Below are 12,223 nucleotides of genomic sequence, written 5' to 3'. Positions count from 1 at the left end.
CCCACGCCCAAGTGCGATGCTGATGGCACCCGAACATTTGCTGTAGCAGGCAGCAGAGCCAGCAGCTCAGGGGAGCAAGTTTTAAAACCAAGAGGCACTTAAACAACCCTTCATCGACCCTGTGACTGTGGCAGAGTCCAGACTGCTCGCCCCGGAGTCCTCACACAGGCAAAAAGCACCAACCAAAGCCTGGGGGAACTTTGGTATAGCACAAGAGAAGGGAGTGGGGGTAGTGGAGCCGCATGGCAGAGCTGCTGCTTTTCACCATTTGATCCTCCCTGATAATTGAAAGGAAGGCTGGGTGGGCTGACCCCCACCCCCATTCCTGGCAGCAAGTTTGGTCCACAACACACTGGAACAACGATTCTGCTCCCTCCCACCCCTACAGCTTCATCATCTGACACGGGTACAGTCAAAACAATGGCATACACGAGTAAAAGTCAAGAGTTGACATAGTAACTCCAGGATTTGGCTATCAACTGTCCGAGAAATCAGAACACCGAAGCTTCACAATGTGCCCAACATCGAGTTGTGCCAAGGGCGGAGGAAGGAAGAAGCTTTACATTTAAGCCTTCAGAGCATCGCTCCATCAGAAGATCGATTTGCAGCCACCATGGCGTGCCAATGGAGATCTTTCTGTGCCAAAAGAAGTGCTTTGTCCTCTCGATATCGAAGGTAACCACCTATAGTTACAGAACGGATGCACAAGACCTTAACTCTGACCAGCAGGGAAATTTAGGACAACTGAGGGCAGATTCTGCCAATTTCTACCACTTCGGACTGTGCTTTAAGTCTCATTGCAAAGCCTCAGTTAGAAAAAGGATCACCTCGGGGTATCCAACAAGAAGAATAGTTTTAATTTTTATTTTTTTTTTTAATTATACCCTAGGACTACGCAGTTCAACTGTCAATCATCTCGGAGAGTTCAAGGAGGAGGTCATCCTCGTCCTTCCCTGGGTCTAAGTCGATTTCGGCTTCCAGTCTGCCTCCTGAGATTTCCCAAAGTAGCTTCTCAAAATCTTCATCCGCAGATAAGGGCACGTTCCCTGTGGAACTCAGCCAGCGTGTCCGTGCCTCTTCTGGCTGGGAAGAAGCTGAGGTCGAGGTCTCGAGATCCATCTCCATCTGCTCCTCAAATCGTTCCGGGCTTCCAAGACGCACTTCAGGTCTTGGGAGAGCAAGAAAGAACAATCAGGATATGCCATTTCTTAACGGGAGATCCTTTTCCTGCAAACCGGCTCTTAAAACTGTAGGCAAGCCCTCCTATGCTTCAATCTTACACAGGGATTGTTATCAATCAACCCAGGGCTACATTTAGAGCCCGATGTGTTACCAGGTACATTTTTCAGTCTGGGGGTTTATCTGTGAAGCCAGGGCACCTGGAGTTGAGGTGGCATTCTTGAGGACCAAAAGGCAGAGGACACTACTCATCATCTATCACCTCACGAGGAAGTAGAACTTCACCTCATCCTCGTTCAGGTATTCAGACAACCCAAGAAGTCACCGGAAAGCTGTGCTGACTTGCAGCATTTCAAGAAAGCCTAATTAAGCAATCCTGCTAGCTGCTAGAAAGTGGTTTCAGGTGACTTATTCCTTTGATGGATTTTGGCTTCAATTATCTCAGAACCCTCATTTTTTCCCACATGTGACAGAACTTGTTTCCCTGGGGATATACACTGATTAAGAAAAAGAACAAGTTGGGGTTGTCACCTGTTTTGGGGATTTTCTTCAAGTCTGATGGCTGGGACGTGCTCCGGCACGTCTGAAACACCCTAGAAAGCAGCAAAACAGTATTTATGACACATGGGTAAAAGATTCCTTAATAGCTTTTTCCTCCACACTGCTTCTCCTCTGGCATTGCGGAGCCGTGGCCAAAATACAAAACCAAGGTGCTCCTGAAGAAAGTTCACATTCACCTGGAGGTTACTCACGATCTGGTGTCTTTTAAGAACATGGCATTAATGGACAAAATCCCCCACACCAGAGAAATCACAGCATCAGAGTACCGGTTAAAGAGTGCCATTCATCTCATAAATACAGAAGGGTTCTACAAGCATCCTGGAGACAGCTACTGGATTTCTAAGGAAACAGAAGGCCTGCAGAACGTTTGAGTTTTCCACCTTTTCAAATAGAGGAGGGTAGAAATTTAACAAGGGATCCATCGCTGCATTAGCCCCTGGCCTTACCATGGCTGCTTTTCTGGCTGGAGGTCCCATCATGTCAGCATCAAAGGCAGTCTGTAGTTCCACAGCTGCTATGGCAGACGGGTAACTCCCAGGTGCCTTACGTTTCAGTGCCTTCTTCTTGGGGAAAGTGACTTTCCCACGCGAAGGCTTCGCAGATGTCATAAAGTTGGCTAGAGTAAAAGGAAGAGAGAACTGATACAGTCTTGCTCTGCCTCAGGAAAAATCCAGGTTCTCTTAATCATTTCCACAGTCCTTCTACACACTTAAATGCATTTGGCCAGCACAATTACACCGCCATTGCCTGGATTCTCAGGAATCTTTTCCACATAGTAAACTCTGTCTACCAACAAGCCATACAAAGGAACAAAGAAACCGAAGAGCTACAGTAAATAATAATCCAGGACAAGGGAAACCTCAGACACATAGCAATCCTAAGTGCAAGCTAGGTTCACAAATATAGACAGCTTTTATATTTAAAGTCCCGCTCCCGCTAGGAAAGGAAAAAGCAGCAGTTATAGTAGGACAAGAGTGTATGCAACTCTTCTACCAGCTTCCTCTCCCTTGCAGTGATGTCCCACAGTTAAGTTGTTCTACAAAGTCCACATTTGTAGTGTCATTTTCTAGTCTCCCGTTCCTTACCTAACATCTGGCTGGCAGGAAAAGAAGCAAACTAAGAAAAAGAAAGTACACCCTTCGCTTCGTAGCACTGCGTGGCAAAATGCACCCAGCCAGAGTTACAGCATGAGAATTGTCATCTTCTGTCTGTATTTCAGAAGACAACCTAAGTAACTCTTAACCTTCAACACTTACTTTTAGCTTCCTGGCCCTGAAATTGAGCTGCCACTTTCCCTGCTGGTTCAGTATTAAAGAAGCCAGCAGTAGATTTGACAGCAGCTTCCTCCTGCCGAAGCTTCTCTTGTTGTTCTCTCTGTTGCCACTTCTCCCACCGTCTCTCTTCAAAGCTCTTCTCTGGACATTTACGAGTTCCACTCTGCTGAGTGGGCTAGAAGGAAAGAAAAGTAGTGCATGAATAGGACAAAAAAAATAAATAAAATCCGTGGAGATTTCGTTAAGAAAATCTGATCAGCAATCCCTCCAAAATGGTCTTGATGTGGAACAGCATATTAATCTCGTTCAGGTTACTGTTGGTTTTTTTGTTTGTTTGTTTGTTTGTTTGTTTTCCCATAAAATTCTGCCTGTAACAAGAGCCATGCTTTACTATGGACGCAGTCTCACATATCTGCAATATCCACTATGGCAAGCTTCTTTAAACAGCTAGGGTGTTCTGCTGTACATCTATTTATCACATTCTTTTTAAGCAGCAGAAAGTCATACAAGTTCCCCTATACAGTATCCACTGACAGATTGATTTCCTTGAACACAGAACTCTGGCCTTCTGTATTAAATCCTTCATGTCTGACAGATCAAGTCAGTAAGAACAAAAAGAATTCCCTCCACGTTAACTGTGTAGATTTCAGCTGGTGCTAACAGGGTTTCTTTCTTGCTGTGGTATAAACAGACTGATTCCAAGTTTGAGGATTACACAGTTGTCTGGAAATGCTGCTGGCGATAGGATTTAGACTGCACTGCAGCTCCTACCAGCTGCTGAAGGGTAAGAATACACTCAAGAGGGTGGCACACGGTGAGTAACAAAACTTGTCAGAATTATCAGAAATTGTACGAATGTATGTGTGTCTTCACAGAGGACTCACCTGTACATCAGGTCCAGAGGAAAGTTTAGGAAAAGGCCGGTTCAATTCCACTGCCTTCTTTTCTTCTTTTTCAGGTGCTTTAAAAAAAGACAAAAAAAAGTGTTGTCAACGGCAGAAATAAAGAAAGCTGGGTACTTGTTTCCTTTGTGCATTTATTTCCTTGTGTCCCATGAGAGAGAGAGAGAAAGGCTACAATGTGCAAGCCATTCAGCATTTATCCATGAAGCAGATCCTGAGCAAACTGAACTTGCTCAATATGGGAAGCACCTCACTGGGGCAGGCATTAAAGCATCTTATTACCTGTTAGTTTTGTGCTCCATAAAGATTTCTGCTCTGCTGGGGCAGGTCCGGGTTGTGCCGAGGGAGCTGGCACATCTCCTTCACTCTGCTGCATCCGCAGAGCTTTCTCACGCTTTATTTCTTCCAAGGTTTTAACACGCACTTCTCCTTCTGGCTTGACTTTTCCTGCCGGCTCCTTCGCCTGCCCTTTGCTGGGCCCGGACAGAGCGAGCTGCTTCTTGGACTCACCCTGAATTTTGCTCTTGCTATGGCATTCTCCTGCTTTTTTCTTCTCTTCTACCAAGCGATTATTCTTTTTTTCAGACAAGGCTTCAGAGAAAGTTTGCATGCGACCTGCACGAGCAGCTCTTGCCCCTGCGCTGGAATCTTCAGTTTTACCGTGCCCTTCAGCCTCGGCTTTGGCTTGAGGTTCGCGTCTCTGAAGAGCTTTCTCACGACGGATTTCCTCCAGTGTTTTCACATGGATCTCTCCCATCGGCTTAGCAGCCTTCCCTGTCATCATCAAGAAATGAGGAGAAGCACCAACATTTAAAGAGAGTCCAGCAATATTTTAAGTCTCCAAAATTTGTCAGAGCACTAAGGAAAACTCATCTTGAGCGTTCCCAATAATGCATCTTAGAACAATATCCTTAGAACAACATTCTCCTCCTCCTCTGAGCCACTTGTATTTTGAAGACCAGCCCTATCCAGAGAGAACTGCTACACAGAAATGCTGCTTTACTTTATTACTTTTTCAGACTGCATTTCAAATTCCTGCTCCTGGCAGTGGTTCTATTCTAATTGTACGTAACGGTTCACAGAAGCAGCTAAAAACCTCGACAAGGCACAAGTAGAAAATAAACACACACCTAGAGCCAGAGTTCTGATAGTGGCTGTCAGAAGAGCTTCAGCACTCAACCAAGAGGCGTCAGTTCTTTGTTTTCGTTTAAATTAGTTTGTAGGGATGTATGAAAGCAGTCCAAGTTTGTGGAAAGGAAGGAGGAGAAAGCATATTTAAGATCTAGCTGTTACCTCTCTCAGTACTGGTCTGTTTAGGAGGTAATCCCAGCCTGTCCTTCAGAGACTTGGGAACTCGAACTGCAAAACAGAAAAAGAACGAATTAGGGAGGCTGCATAATGTCAACTTCAGGTTCACATTTCAAAACAAGACAGGAAAGGTAACTTTGAATCCCAGTGATTACGACCTCAGCCAACATGCAAAAAGAAACATCACTGGAAAAGGACAAACAGAAAGACTAAAAACGAAACCCAGGAATCCAATCCAGATGCCCGTTTAGTACCTGTCTCTCTCTTGGGTGCTTTGTCAGCATTTCCCAGAGCCTCTACCTTCTTCCCCAGCCTTTCAGCAAGGCTGCGCTTCACTGGAAGGCTGCCTACATCATCTTCAGACAAAACAAGGAATATTGTAAGAACTTTTCTTTGCAGGAAGGTTTGAGAACAGTCAACAATAAGCTTCTCTTTTTCAAGCATATTTTCATAGAATTGCCTTTCAGCTGCTAAATGATTTATTTTTTTTTTTTTCCATTTCTGCCGTCAACACAGATCTCCACTGCAATGTATTTTCCTTTCATACATCACAAATACTCTTTAATGCAGTCATATATAGAAGGCAGCACCTACGTAACAGCTCGTAAAAAGTTCTCACCTGCGGAGGCTTTCCGTTTTCCTTGTCTATCAGCAAGATCTACTCGAACCACAGGTTCCTCCCCTAAAACAAAAGGGAATTTTTTTTTCTATTTCACAGAAACCAGTAGCCAACAGAAATATTATCCTGTTAGCCCATGTCCAAAAAACCCTACTCAGACACTGTTTTGACAGCTAAACCACACAAACTCATATTTTAACTATAATTAACATGGAAAAAAAATATTAATAGTCTCAGTGCTTGCTTCAAATTCCAGCTGAGATAGTAGAGAGTGAATCTGAGTCTGCTTGACACCTATACTTTGTGCAGAACAAAGCTGCATAAGCAAGCAGAATATTCTTAGGTGCAAATGCTGAGCAATATTCCTTTCTAAGGTGAATGTCTACGAGTAAAAGTACTTCCACACTTTTTTCCCTTTAAAAGGCATTTGCACAGCTCTAAACAATTTATACACAAACACCTGTCATACTGTGTCCACACCTGCCACTGTACGCCTCTTTAATGCTTCAGAAATTGCTTCTTATATAGCACTGGCTTCTACAGCTCGCTCTTCTCGTTACTCTTCTGTTTTTCAGTTACCCCCCTATTGGCATACTGACACTTTTTTTTTTCTCCTGCCACTGCACTTAACCTGAGCACCAAATCTTTCCAGTACAACCAGGGACTTTAAGCATAAAAGCACGTTTTGAACAGAAGGCAGCACCAGAAGGCTAACATGGGTGAATTGTTTTAATTATTGCTTAACCCTCCAGTTTAGGAGTAATGAAATCAAAACAAAAGCATTCATTATTACCTTTCTTGGAAGACACTGTCACAGTTCTCACCACTGTCCGGACATTTTCCTCTTCTGGAGCAGGAAAAATCATAGAATCAACGGGACGAAGAGAAGATCTTGAAGAACCTTCTGTTCAGAGCAACCAAAACGTAAGGAAGTTTACCCAACATAAAAAACTATCACAAAGAACAAAAAACTTTAAATGATTTGTTACTGTCAAAAATACAGCAAGCAGAGCATGTAAAGAAGAGAGGTGACTAATTTGCCTCTGGTTGCCCTTTGAACTCCCATTTAGAATACCAGCTGGCTGAGAATCAGGTTGCTTTATGCCCCCAGCTAAAAATGGAAGTCTGTCCCTCAAGCAGCTCCCAGTCACCATCACCTGCCGTGAACAGGATAAGAAAGTAGGCAATATTAACTCACCACCGTGTCTCTTATTTTTTTCCTTCATCTTCTGCCATTTGATTTCCTCAAGTGTTTTTATTCCAAAATTCAGATTGCCCTCTGAAAACAGGAAACAGTTCATGAGACAGGCTTAGAGGCACTCACTGAGGACCACAGGTCCTCAGGCTTCTTAGCGCTCAGGAACTTTCTGAAGTATTTCGAATAAAGCCTGTCAACACTCCTCACAAGTGAAAGAGCCATAGAACCAATGGCATTTTGCCCCTCCTTTCATCCTTCAGGGTTCAAAATGTAGTTTTAATTTTAATCCATTTACACAATATTAGATCCCTCTATCGTTAGATATGGCTTATCAGCAGTGGTTGCAAGGCTGCACGTGCAGCCATTTAAACTCCATGCTGTGGCCCTGTTTTGTTCTCCAAAAGTAAAGAAAAGGAGTTCACCTTTCTGACCCAATGGGCACATGATGGTATTAATGGCAGAAATGAGATCATGGAAATAACCGACTCCATTCAGCACCCCTACATTTTGTTGTGTTTTTACACCACGCTGCTTTTGACTTAACTGTCAAGTTCTTCTGATTTATCCTACTAAGGTGCTGGCATACCTTGTTTAGTAGTAATAGAACTGCCTTTCCGAGTGGAAATCACCCGTAATCCATTTTTGCCTTCCGCAGCTGGATGCTGGACGGGAGTTTTAGTTTCTTCTCCTTCCTCAGAAAGTTGGTCTGAAGGGGAAAAATCGATTCAGTTATGCATAGACCAGGTTGGTCGTGATTACGTAGCTCATGCAGTGACACTTCAGCCCATGGTTCATATAAAAAACTTTGTTGCTGTTTTGTTTTTTTTGTTTGTTTGTTTGTTTGTTTTTAAACAGCTACACTGACCTGATGAACTCCTAAGTAGAATACACTAGGACAAAACATCTAGGACTCTAGATTCTCTCTGCAGCTTTAACTACTACACAACACATTGCTCTTCAGACAGAAAAAAGAAATTTCCTTCCTAGTTTCACATAGAATTTTACACAAAAGACCAGCTAAAGCCAGGAGTGGTTCTAAGCTTTCCTCCAACGTTTCAGCTTCTGTCCACTGACTGCCAGACAAAGCCACCAGTGACCTGGCCAGACTGCCTGCCCTATCGCTAGTCAGACCTCAGGTCATCTGTGATTTATACACTCATTTACAGCACAGATTCCTTCCAAGAACCAAAGATTTAACACATTCATTTACAGCACAGATTCCTTCCAAGAACCAAAGATTTAACACATTCATTTACAGCACAAATTCCTTCAAGAACCAAAGATTTAACACATTCATTTACAGCACAAATTCCTTCAAGAAACAAAGATTTACACATTCATTTACAGCACAAATTCCTTCAAGAACCAAAACATGCTCACCATCATCATCTTCATCATCATCTGCAGCATTGATTACAACTGGAGGGTGTGTAGGGCTTGGGACATTTTCAGAGTTTTCCACTTTCGTCACCCCCTTAGCTGTGGAGAGGGATTTGACTGGACAGAAAGTTTGTTTTGCTGCAGTGACATCTGAGCCACTTTCAGATCATCGTCCGCGCACTCAGGCGGACTTGGCAGTGTAGCTAGAGGAAGAGGAGGATCATCGGTAATATGGCAGTTTAAAACTTTGACCACAATGCAAAGAGATGGTAGCAAAGGCAGATAACCCGCACAGACAACGAATTCAGCATCTCCTTTTGCCCATCCCATCACTGCTTACACCGTGAACAATGATTTCCCTTCCAACAACAACACATCTCCCTACCACCCAGCAAAAGAGGAAACAACAGGAAGCAAACTGCAAGGCAAACATCACACAAAGCAAAGAGAAGCTGAGCACGAAAGCAGAAAACAAACACCAGCAGTACACTCGGTGCAGTACACCTATGACTGCAGACCTTTTCCTGCCCTCACAAATGAACAGTTACCTGACGCCCCCTACAGGATTGGCACCCACTAAGTAATACTCAAAATTAATTCTTCAGCGCTTAAAGAAAAAGGACCTAAACTCACTCTTGCTTGGTGGTAAGAATTGTCCATCGATGTAACGTCCCTTTGCATGATGAAAAGCACAGTTGGCTTTCTGACAGCCTCCCGGCTGGTTCTCCCAGTAGCAAGGAATCTCACTGCGCTTTTTCTGAAGGCAGAAAGAAAGAAAAGCTCGTGATAACATGCACCTGAGGCTTGCAAAGAGATGCACAGCTCCAGATCGTGACAGCTGTCACAACACAGTGCTGAAACAGCATTCCAAAGGTCAGTTTCTCAGTTAAGTGTAGTATTTCTGGGCATATTCACAAAGTTTGCATAAGCTGTAACCACTATGCACATTTAGTTTGGTCATCACTCAGTTTGAGAAGACAGGCACTCTCAGACATCACTTGAGGGTGGCTTAAACTAATACACCTAGGATTATACTAGGATTATTCAGAGGGAAAAAGAACATCTGAAATTGCCTAGGTTAACCCTGTCTAGAACTACTTCTTGGAGACTTAGTTCTGCTGCACCTTTAACTTTCCCCACTTCCTACCCCAGGCAGCTACAACAGCGTTATCTGAAGGACTGTGGGTCAGAAGACACCTGATAGTTCATTATCAAGCCTGCTCCCATGAGGATAGAACAGCCTGTTTATTACCCCCCTGCTCCAGCACGTTTTAGCAGTCTATTTAACAGCTATTCTGCATCTCTTGAGAAAACTGTCAGCATCTAATAAAAAAAAAATAAACAAATATCTTGCTAAGACATACCTAAGGCATTGATTTTATTTCCCTCTGCTTCCTCCCACCCCCTCTCTTGGTAACAGAAACCAGTATGATTTTGAAGCAAACAAATCTATCCTGCAAAAGCACAATCAGTACACCTACGGCACTGAAAAATGCTTTTGTGGATTTATTTTGAGAACACATTGTTAGGCACTCACGTCAATTTCCATGTGTCTGAATCGGCAGACATTCCTGAAACAACGACCCTCCTGCCACAGCTTGCAGACCGTCTCATTGCCCAGAGCAGCTTCGCAGTGGCGGTAGGCACATTTGTCTCCCTGGAACCAAAAGGAAACCAACAAGGAAAATAGAGTACAGCCTCAAAAATGGCCATGCTGCTGCCTAATGGTGCTACAACTGAATTCACAATCTATCTGGTTCTCAAGTTAACCAAAGACCAGTGTGCTTCCTCCTCCTAATCTACTCCTTCCTGAAAAAAAGGGGGAAAAAAAGCAAAGCAAAGGAAAGCCAGCCATACCTTGCTACAGGTAGAATAGAAATAGAAGTAGCAATCGTCTCCTTGTTTAGACATGCCGACGAGTTCTGCTAACAAGCTCGGGTTCTCTCCACAGGGACTTCCTCTGCTCTTGGAGAGAGCTGTCTTCACCCTTGCTTGGGCTGAAAGTCTTCTACTGGCTTGTGATCAGTGAAATCTTCTTTTTAAAAGTAACCCGAAAGAAAGTAACAAGTGAAAAATAATGAGGAACAAACATTTTTCCAGCTTTCTTCAGTTAATCAAATCAAGTTATCAGTCTCTCAAAGAGAGCAAAGCCTTGAAATCAGCTGTTACATGAACTAACTAAATATTAAAGTTCTGTAAAGCTGCCAGGAGCTTTGTCAGCAAGCGTTCTCTTCCACATCCTCAATAATATGACCTGGAGCACATCTGGAAGCCTGAAAACGGAGTCACTCCTTAAAAAACCACCTGATGATACATGCAAGTCAATAATCAACTATGGCTACAAATAACTTCTCTAGAACACAGTTAGGACGCATTAAACAGCACGTTCCAGGCCCTGTGGGTCTTCGATTTCACCTACCTGGACAACCTCAGCAAAGTTATCGATCTTCAAAGGCTTCCAGTTAACTGCTCCTGTAGGCCGAACCAAGACTGAATCCGTGAATTAATAATAAAGGGGTAGGAAGAATTTTCCTCCTCACTTTGCCAAGGGAACCTCTCATCCACAATTCAAACATAGGATGCGCTTTTAAACAGCTTATAACTAAGAGAGGAAGCAAGTCCATTTGAATGCTCTCTCAGACTGGATGCAGCCACGGTTAGTTAGCTCTTCAAAAAAATAAAAAACAAAAACCAAAACAAAACAAAAACAAAAAAAAAAACAGCGCATTTAGAGATGAACTCGTGATTCAAAGTGGCTGCAAAAATGAGGCTCCATCTTCCACAGCCGGACAATTTAACTTTTTTTTTCTTTTTTTTTTTTTAATTTAAAATTCAGCATGTTCCAATCTCTGGTCTTCAAGATTTCTTCACCTATTAAGAAAACACAAAAACCTTTCCCCGTCTTTATTACCTGTACAGCAAAAAACATACCAGTGCATCTAAATCCACAGATGTGCATACGCATACACACATCTGTGTTTATACACACACGAGGAGGGAGTGAGAGAAAGTTAGCGAGAGCGACACTGAAAATCAGAATTTTTGCCTTTTCGACACAGAGAGCGCGTAAAAATTCTCTCATTTTGAGGGAACTAGAAAAAAATGGAGGCTCTGCAAAAGATTTTGATGAGTATGCCTTCGAGGCCGATGCTTTGTAACATGAGGGATCTGGGGGCCAGCACACAAATATGCATACGGATGTACATGCATACAGGATAAACATATCTATACACCCAAGCGTGCACAGTAGATGTTGTATGATCTCCATATCGAGAACAACTCGTAGCCCTGATCAGACATGTAGAGTTGCAATCAATTAACAGCAGCAAGACAGCAGATCAAGGGTACAGCAAGCTTTGAGAGGCAGGGGAATGCTCACTTTGCCAGTGGCACGGCTGCATGATACCAAGGATTTTGAATTACTTTGATTTTTTGGAAGCAATTTGGTTTTTCTTTCTGCGCTGTAGCTGTGGTGGTTTTACCGTGCTGGGCAGCTAAACCCCACAACCGCTCTCTCACTCCCCCTCCTTTAGATGAGGAGGGGGAGAAGTAAAGCAAAGAACAACTCACGGGTTGAGATAAGGATAATTTAATTAAAGGGAAAAAATTATAATAATTAAATAAAGACTACCATGAACTAAACAATTTAACTAAGGGGAAATAAAAAGGGAAAGGGGAGGGGAAAAGGAAAAATAAAAAGAAGGGAGGAAAACAAACAAACAAAATAAATGAAGGCTATATGGAAGTGCAGAGGAAAGAAATTACTCTCTACTTCCCACAAATGAGCCATGATTGACCACGT

At 43.1% G+C, this 12,223-nt stretch overlaps 1 long non-coding RNA gene and 1 pseudogene across 2 annotated transcripts; both read right to left on the bottom strand.

The window, feature by feature from the left end:
- Nucleotides 1-4,557: 4,557 nt before the first annotated feature.
- Nucleotides 4,558-5,997, bottom strand: LOC309891311. The gene is made up of 3 exons (XR_014319502.1): nt 5,479-5,997; nt 5,210-5,275; nt 4,558-4,690 (listed from the first exon to the last, which is right to left on the bottom strand). It is a non-coding gene; the product is annotated as an uncharacterized lncRNA (long non-coding RNA).
- Nucleotides 5,998-6,996: 999 nt separating this feature from the next.
- LOC309891308 (zinc finger CCCH domain-containing protein 11A-like) lies at nt 6,997-10,332 on the bottom strand (annotated as a pseudogene). Its single transcript has 7 exons — nt 10,279-10,332; nt 9,959-10,078; nt 9,055-9,178; nt 8,422-8,624; nt 7,628-7,747; nt 7,038-7,122; nt 6,997-7,000 (listed from the first exon to the last, which is right to left on the bottom strand). The product of its transcript is annotated as a zinc finger CCCH domain-containing protein 11A-like (transcript).
- Between the last annotated feature and the right edge of the window lie 1,891 nt (nt 10,333-12,223).

Source organism: Aythya marila, assembly GCF_965140915.1.
Source record: "Aythya marila genome assembly, contig: HAP1_HAP1_SCAFFOLD_188, whole genome shotgun sequence".
In the NCBI taxonomy this organism is placed as follows: Eukaryota; Metazoa; Chordata; class Aves; order Anseriformes; family Anatidae; genus Aythya; species Aythya marila.
Note: the sequence above shows the minus strand (reverse complement) of the source record. Positions and strands in the feature narration are given on the sequence as shown.